At 44.1% G+C, this 7,658-nt stretch overlaps 1 non-coding gene across 1 annotated transcript; it reads left to right on the top strand.

Annotated features, from left to right (window-relative positions):
- The first annotated feature begins 7,379 nt into the window (after nt 1-7,379).
- Nucleotides 7,380-7,452, top strand: TRNAR-CCU (transfer RNA arginine (anticodon CCU)). The gene has a single exon. It is a non-coding gene; the product is annotated as a tRNA-Arg (tRNA).
- The last annotated feature ends 206 nt before the right edge of the window (nt 7,453-7,658 follow it).

The raw sequence follows: 7,658 nt of genomic DNA, 5'->3' as shown, positions 1-7,658 counted from the left end.
AAATCATGCCCAGGGAGAGACCGGCAAGACATAGCTGCCATGGCCACGCCAGGCTCCCTCAGCCCTACTTCGGTGAGCACTCTATCTGTAGCTGCTCCCACAATCAAAATGCACTCTGAATGCCTCTATCTCTGGGTCACTTGCCCAGGCAGGATTATCTGGTTGGTCAAGTCTAAGTCACTCACCCTGCTCTCATGCAGGGGTCAGAGAGAAAAGGAAAATGGCCTTTGGGCTGCTACAGAGAAAAACTGCCTCTCACACAATGGTGGGTGCCCCAGACAGCAAGGGATTCCCATGCTCAGCAGCTCCCATTTCACAAAGGTCCAGCTCCATCTGTCAACTGACAGATGCAGCTGCAAGTAGTTCGGGAATATAAAAAGATCCCCTTTTTTTTGGTTTTGCTTTTTCTTAAGTTCATGTTATGCTGACAGTTCCTCTTGGCTTTTATCTCCCTGAGCTGCTTTTTGCCAGTTCTCTATCTAATACATAAATTTTACGTCCTCCATCACTATTCTCTTTCAGACAGTCTCATAGCCATTCTTTATGTAAACCTTATGTTAACCACAACACAAGGCCATAAGTAGAAATAATCCAAATACCCACCAGCTAATGAACTGAAAAATAAAATATAGACCATCCATATAATGAAATATTACCCTGCCCTAAAAAGGAAAGAGGTACTGATACACCTTACAACGGGGATCAACCTTGCAACATGATGCTAAGTAGCAAAGAGGCCAGGCACATAACTGCACATTTAGGATTCCATTTATATGGAATGTCCAGAATAAGCAAGTCCTTAGAGGAGATTAAGAGTTGCCCAGGGCTGTGGGGATGGAGGTATCTGGAGACTGAAAGGTGCAGCGTTTCTCCGGGGTAAGAGAGTATAGTAAAATAGATTGTGTGATAGTTGCACCACCCCATGAACATACCTAAGCCATTGAATTGTACTCTTTAAATGGGTGAATTGTTCGGCATATGAATTATACTCAGTAAAACTGTTCCCCAAAAAAGAGAGATACAACTTCTCTGTTACCATAAAAAGATTAATTCATAGTTTTTGAAATACATCAAGATTACATTTATGTTATAAAATGCATCAAACTAACATTTAAGGGAGTTCCCTGGTGGTGCAGTGGTTAAGAATCCGCCTGTCAACAGGGGACACGGGTTCAATCCCTGGTCCAGGAAGATCCCACATACCAAGGAGCAACTAAGCCCGTGTGCCACAACTACTGAGCCCTCATGCTGCAACTACTGAAGCGTGAGTGCCTAGAGCCCATGCGCTGCAACATGAAAAGTCACTGCTCACTGCAACTAGAGAAAGCCTGTGCACAGCAACAAAAACCCAACACAGCCAAAATAAAATAATCTTTAAAAAAAAAACACATTTAAAATACTTCACAGTCATCATGAAGTCACTTAATACAGATAGGACTTCTACGCTTTGTGACAGAAACTGATGCCAAAAGCTCCACCTCTCTGCACCAGTGCCAAATCAAATCTTATAGACAAAGTTTTGGGTGAAGTAGAAAAGGATAGCTTTATTACTTTGTCAGGCAAAGGAGGACACGGCAGGCTCCTGCCTGTCCCAAACCAGGAGGATTTGATGAGTTTTATAACAATACTTCAAGGGTGGGGTTGCCGACAGGATTGGGGTGTGCTGCAGGGTCTCAGGTGGTGGGTCTCCAAATCTTGATGAGCTTCTCTGGCCCCTATAATCTTGCCTCGGGTGGTTTCTTGGCTGCTCCTCCCCTGATTAGCAACTGTACAAATCTGCCCTTTGGAACTCAGGGAAGGTCATGGAGGCTGGAGTCTAGTCTACAAGAAACTGGGAGACAAAAAAAAGAATTCCACGCCCAGGAGCCCACAGCACCACCCCCACCAACAGCCCTGGTTTCAAAACCATACTAAAGAGTACCCATCAGAATAGCAATCCTAATCCTCAAATCCTCCATCTGTTAACAGAGGTAGTTCCTTGGGTAAGCTTATTAAAAATGCTAACTCCTGAGCCCCACCTGTATTCTGAGCATTGCAATAAAACACTGCATGAAGATATTAACATTCCAAATCGATTTAATTTTTTTAAAACGTTCATGAATTTAAATATTTGTGGACAATGAAAGTCAAACTGCATTTTAAATTTTTATGCACCACTAACCTCCAAAAATTTATAGGAAAGAAGTTTTATGTAGCAATATCACTCAATTCCTTGACAGCTTCTGTTACAAGCAAAACCAAAATAAAACAAGATCTATCATTAAGAATCATTTTTAATTAAATATTCAGCTGAGGGACTTCCCTGGAGGTCCAGTGGTTAGGACTCCATGCTCCCAATGCAGGGGACATGGGTTTGATCCCTGATTGGGGAACTAAGATCCTGCATGGAAAGAAAAAAACATCAGCTGACAAATCTATTAGGTTGTGCTGAAAGCCAAGCATTGGAAACCCTCCAGTTTTGTAAAGAACTTATTTCCTACTATCCACCTCCCCAGCAAATCAGCCTTTTTAACTGTGCCCTGAGAGTGTTACAGCACCCTATAAGATTCAGGAAAACTGCTGGGTGTGCCTTTTGCAAAATAAGGGAAGAATAAACTTGAAAGGGGAGGAGACAATAGCAGCCCCAAGGCCAGACTTGCAGGACAAGGCGTGTTTGCAAGAGGGAAGGGAGAGAGCTAAAGTTTCTACTTGCTTTCAGAGTTTTCCTGGGAGGAAACCGTTTGGATAATAATACAAACTCCTGAAGTCCACTGAAGGAAAGCATGAGAGCAAAGAGAACTGTTTTATTAGTTTGCTAGGGCTGCTATAACAAAATACTACAGACTGGGCATCTTATTAAACAACAGATATTATTTTCTGACAGTTTGGAGGCTGAAAGTCCAAGATCAAGCTGTTGGCAGGTTTGGCTTCTGAGGCTCCCTCCTCACTGTGTTTTCACATGGTCTTTCCTTCGTGCACATGTATTCTTGGTATCCCCTTACGAAACTGTGCAACTCAGATTGGACTTGAACCCACTGTCTTTTAACTGAGACCACACACCTGGTCTCAGGACTTAATGAAGCTCAGGTTCTTGATGTCTCATTGCAGAAAGAATTCAGTGAGAGACAAAGTGATAGGTAAGAAGTGGATTTATTTCGAGAGAAACGCACTCCACAGACAGAGTGTGGGCCATCTCAGAAGGTGAGAGGCCTTGGGAGAAACACATTCCACAGAGTATAGGCCATCTCAGAAAGTGAGAGCAGCCTCAATATATGGCATGGTTAGTTTTTATGGGCTGGGTAATTTCACAGGCTAACTAATGAGTGGGAGGATTTTGGGGAAGGGGCTGGAGATTTCCAAATATTGGGCCACTGCCCACTTTTTGGTCTTTGATGATTGACCTCAAAACTGGTGCATGTGTCACTTAGCTTATGCTAAGTGTATTACAATGAGTGTATGATGAGACTCAAGGTCCACTGGAAGTCAGATCTCCGCCATCCTGGATCTAGTTAGTTCTAACCAGTTTTTGTCATGTCCTATGGCTACATCATTCTTTTAAAGGTTGTGTCCTGCCCCCTTCCCTTCTATTTCACGGTCTCGGTCCAGATTTCCTCCTCCTTGTAGGACACCAGTCAGATTGGATTAGGGCCCACCCTAATGGCCTCATTTTAATTTCATCTCTCCTTTAAAGGCCCAATTTCCTATTTGTCACATTCTGAGGTACTAGGGGTTTGGATTTCAATTCATTAATTTGCGGGGGGGGGGGGCACAATTCAGCCCCTAACAACTATTATCTCCAAATATGAGGTGCAAGTTCAGAGATGGCCCTCCAGTTGTGGCTCAGGGCCTCTGAGAGCTGTCACTGCAGTGGCATCCTCCAGCCACTCAAACAGAAGGACCAGCCTGACAACCATCCAGGGGTGGCTATTCATAGCGGTCATTCTGAAGAAGGGACAGAATTAAAAAGGTGGCAGTGGGAGTAAAATGGCATTCTTATGTATAGACTATCTCCATAAGGACACACAAGTAACTCACCTCAGCAAAGGTGGGGGGGCAGGACTTCCCTGGTGGCACAGTGGTTAAGAATCCACCTGCCAGTGCAGGAGACACGGGTTCAATCCCTGGTCGGGGAAGATCCCACATATCAGGAGCAACTAAGATTGTGCACCACAACTACTGAGCCTGTGCTCTAGAGCCCAAGAGCCACAACTTCTGAGCCCATGTGCCACAACCACTGAAGCCCAAACGCTGAGAGCCTGTGCTCCACAAGAGAAGTCACCGCAATGAGAAGCCCACGAACTGCAACAGGGTAGCCCCCTCTATCCACAACTAGAGAAAGTCCCCGCGCAGCAACAAAGACCCAACGCAGCCAAAAATAAGTAAATAGATATCTGTAGATAGGTAGATAATTTTAAAAATAAAAATTAAATAGTGGTTGAAATGAAAATCTTGGACCCTCTCCTTAAAATTTTCAGTTATAATCAAGATCCTAAAGTGTGTGTGAATTATTCTTATGCGGACCATGGCCTTTAAAAAAAAAACACTTTTTATTTTTATTTTAATTTTTTAAAATTATTTTTATTTATTTATTGGCTGCGTTGGGTCTTTGTTGGGCGTTCATTGTGTGCGGGCTTCCTCTAGTTGCAGTGAGTGGGGTCTACTCTTCATTGCAGTGTGGGGGCTCCCCAGTGCAGTGGCTTCTGTCATTGTGGAGCACGGGCTCTAGGCACGCAGGCTTCAGCAGTTGTCACTCAGGGGCTCTAGAGCGCAGGTCCAGTAGTTGTGGCACACAGGCTTAGTTGCTCTGCGGCATGTGGGATCTTCCCAGACCAGGGCTCAAACCCATGTCCCCTGCACTGGCAGGCAGATTCTTAACCACTGCGCCACCAGGGAAGTCCCTGATCATGGCCTTTTAAATGGAGAATTTATTGATTAAGAACATTCTGTCATTGCTACTTTGTTTTTTGTATTTTTGTCACATTAATGGTTTAAAGGGAAAAAAATCAGATTTTTCTTACTAGCAGAATTTTACTCCTGTACCTAAAGAAGAGAAATGTTTTGTGGTTCAAATCCTTTGAGAAACCACTTCGCATTGGAAATGAGACAGACACCATCCTCCCATTTCCCACCTTTGCAAGGCACCCAGTTGAGGATAATAAATGGTCTCTGAGAGGCTGGGGGGATGGCAAGCTTCAGTGCTTCTATTTTCTACATGAAGTGTTGAACCCTGGAGCGTATTTCAAGAGGCAAGGTAGGGAAAAGGAAGAAGATGAGAGATGTAAGGCAGGAGAACAGGATGTGTACAGGCATCTTTTAGGAAGTTTTGCTTGGTGGCTTTGAATGGAACCCTCCCCTTTGTGTCCTCTGATCTTCAATGAAATGTCCATTTTTCACTGCATCTTATAAGATGAAGAGAAGTACCCAAACCTGCCCCAGAGCTGTAGGAGGCAGCAATAAAGGCTGAGAAATTATTTCTTATTCTTAGCACTTTTGTCAGCTGATGATTTAGACACAAAGAATATGTTTAAAAATCTAATAAAAGACTTAACAACGGTCTGGTACTACTAACTACATTTTGAAACAATTTCTCCTAGAATTGATACTGTTAATTGAGAAAGCTATGTGCAAGCCAACCTGCAAATACTCTAGCACTTCTTTTCCTTCTGCAACACTTGATCATGTTTGTCCCCTTGATGGGGAGGGTTACAGCAAAACATCTTGCAGTAGACTCTGCCACTAACTGTATGGCCTTGGGCGTGTCATTTTTCTCTTTCAGATCAGTAAGACTAGATGATTTCCAAGCTCCCTTCTAGTTCCAACACTCTTCTATTCCTTGATTAACAGCTCTAGCAGATCATAATAGATCTACGGAGAAATAAGGGGAAAAGAGGAAAGAGAGAAAGAATGGTCCACAGCAGAAGCCCTGCCTCAGCATTACTGACTTTCTGGGCCAGACAGTTGTTTCTTTTTAAATTAGTGCTCTCTTTTTTTTTTAATTAATTAATTTATTTTATTTATTTATTGGCTGTGTTGGGTCTTCGTTGCTGCACACGGGCTTTTTCAGTTGCAGCAAGCTGGGGCTACTCTTTGTTGTGGTGCACGGGCTTCTCATGCGGTGGCTTCTCTTATTGTGGAGCACTAGCTCTAGGCACACGGGCTTAGGTGCTCCACGGCATGTGGGATCTTCCCAGACAAGGGATCAAACCCGTCTCCCCTGCACTGGCAGGCAGATTCTTAATTACTGCACCACAAGGGAAGTCCCAGCTCATTGACTCCTTATAGCAACTTTATCAGGTGGATACCATCATCACTCCTTTTTTATAAAGGAGGAAACTGAGGCACAGAGGAGTTAAGTCACTTCCCCAAGAACATCCATCGAGTGCTAGGCATATCAGCGACTTGAACACAGGCACTATGGACCCAGAGCACATGGACTTCACCACCACACTCTGCTTCCCTCGAATGTATCTGTCAGGAGAGAATGGCAAAGCAAGGAGTTAACCAGCGAAAGAGACAACCAAGAAGAGCCCTCCTGGAATCCAGTCAGCTCTGAGTTTGGGAAAGTCATGTGCACACAGTAGGTTGCTCCTACTCAAGAGCAATCAGAGCAGGACAGGAGCAAACGTGAAAGTGTTCCCCAAGCCACACACAGAACCACCCTCACAGGGCAGAAGCCTCACTGGCACAAGGGGCTTAAACGCAATCTCTTACTAACATTGGTTCACCAACAAGCTACTCGGACCCAGAAGCAACTTCTAGGAAGCCAGGCCTAAGAATACCATACTCATCCCCGGCAGTCTGAAAACTGTGAGCATACCCAAGGCTGTGCCCTTTCCGGGACGACCAGAGAGGAAACCTCCAAGTTACTAGCCCCTGGCTGAACATGAGGCAAAAATATAAACTCCCTGAACTCTGATAGCCACGCACACATACAATGGTAAAGAGCAAAAATCTAACTGGCTAGGAAGGCTTAAGCACGAACTTTGCCCAATAAGTTTCTTATTCCCACCCAGGGGCAACCCCTAAATAGCCACGTTAACAGAGAAAAACAAGAGGGGAAAATCTGAGTAGGAACATCAGAGGCAACGCACTGTGGAGAATTAGTTCAGCCAAGTCACTAAACAAACAGACAACAAAGCAAATAACAACAGCCACCCTTAGAGGGGGGAAACAGTATCCAAAGTTGCTACAATATATTATCTAAAATGTCCACTTTGCAACAAAAAATTACAGGACATGCAAAAAATAGGAAAGTGTGACCCATATACAGGAAAAAAACGAGGCAACAGAAACTGCCTTTGAAGGGGCCTGGATGGTGCGCTTTGCAAAGAGTTCAAGGCAGCCATTATAAATATGTACAAGGAATTAAAAGACAGGGGAGGGGGGCACGGGGTGGTTCTTCCCTGGTGGTCCAGTGGATACGACTCTGCACTCCTAATGCAGGGGGCCTGGGTTCAATCCCTGGTCAGGGAACTAGATCCCACATACATGACACAGCTAAGAAGTCGGCATGACGCAACCAAGAAGTCCACATGCTGCAACTAAGAAGTCCACATGCCATGACAAAAGATCCTGCATGCCACAATGAAGATCCAATGTGCCACCTGGCACAGGTCTTTTAATAAATAAATATTAAAAAAAATTAAAAGATGGTATCATGAAAATGTCTCATCAAATAT

Source organism: Hippopotamus amphibius, chromosome 10 (assembly GCF_030028045.1).
Source record: "Hippopotamus amphibius kiboko isolate mHipAmp2 chromosome 10, mHipAmp2.hap2, whole genome shotgun sequence".
In the NCBI taxonomy this organism is placed as follows: domain Eukaryota; kingdom Metazoa; phylum Chordata; class Mammalia; order Artiodactyla; family Hippopotamidae; genus Hippopotamus; species Hippopotamus amphibius.
The sequence above is the reverse complement of the archived record's forward strand: the minus strand, read 5'-3'. Positions and strand labels throughout refer to the sequence as shown.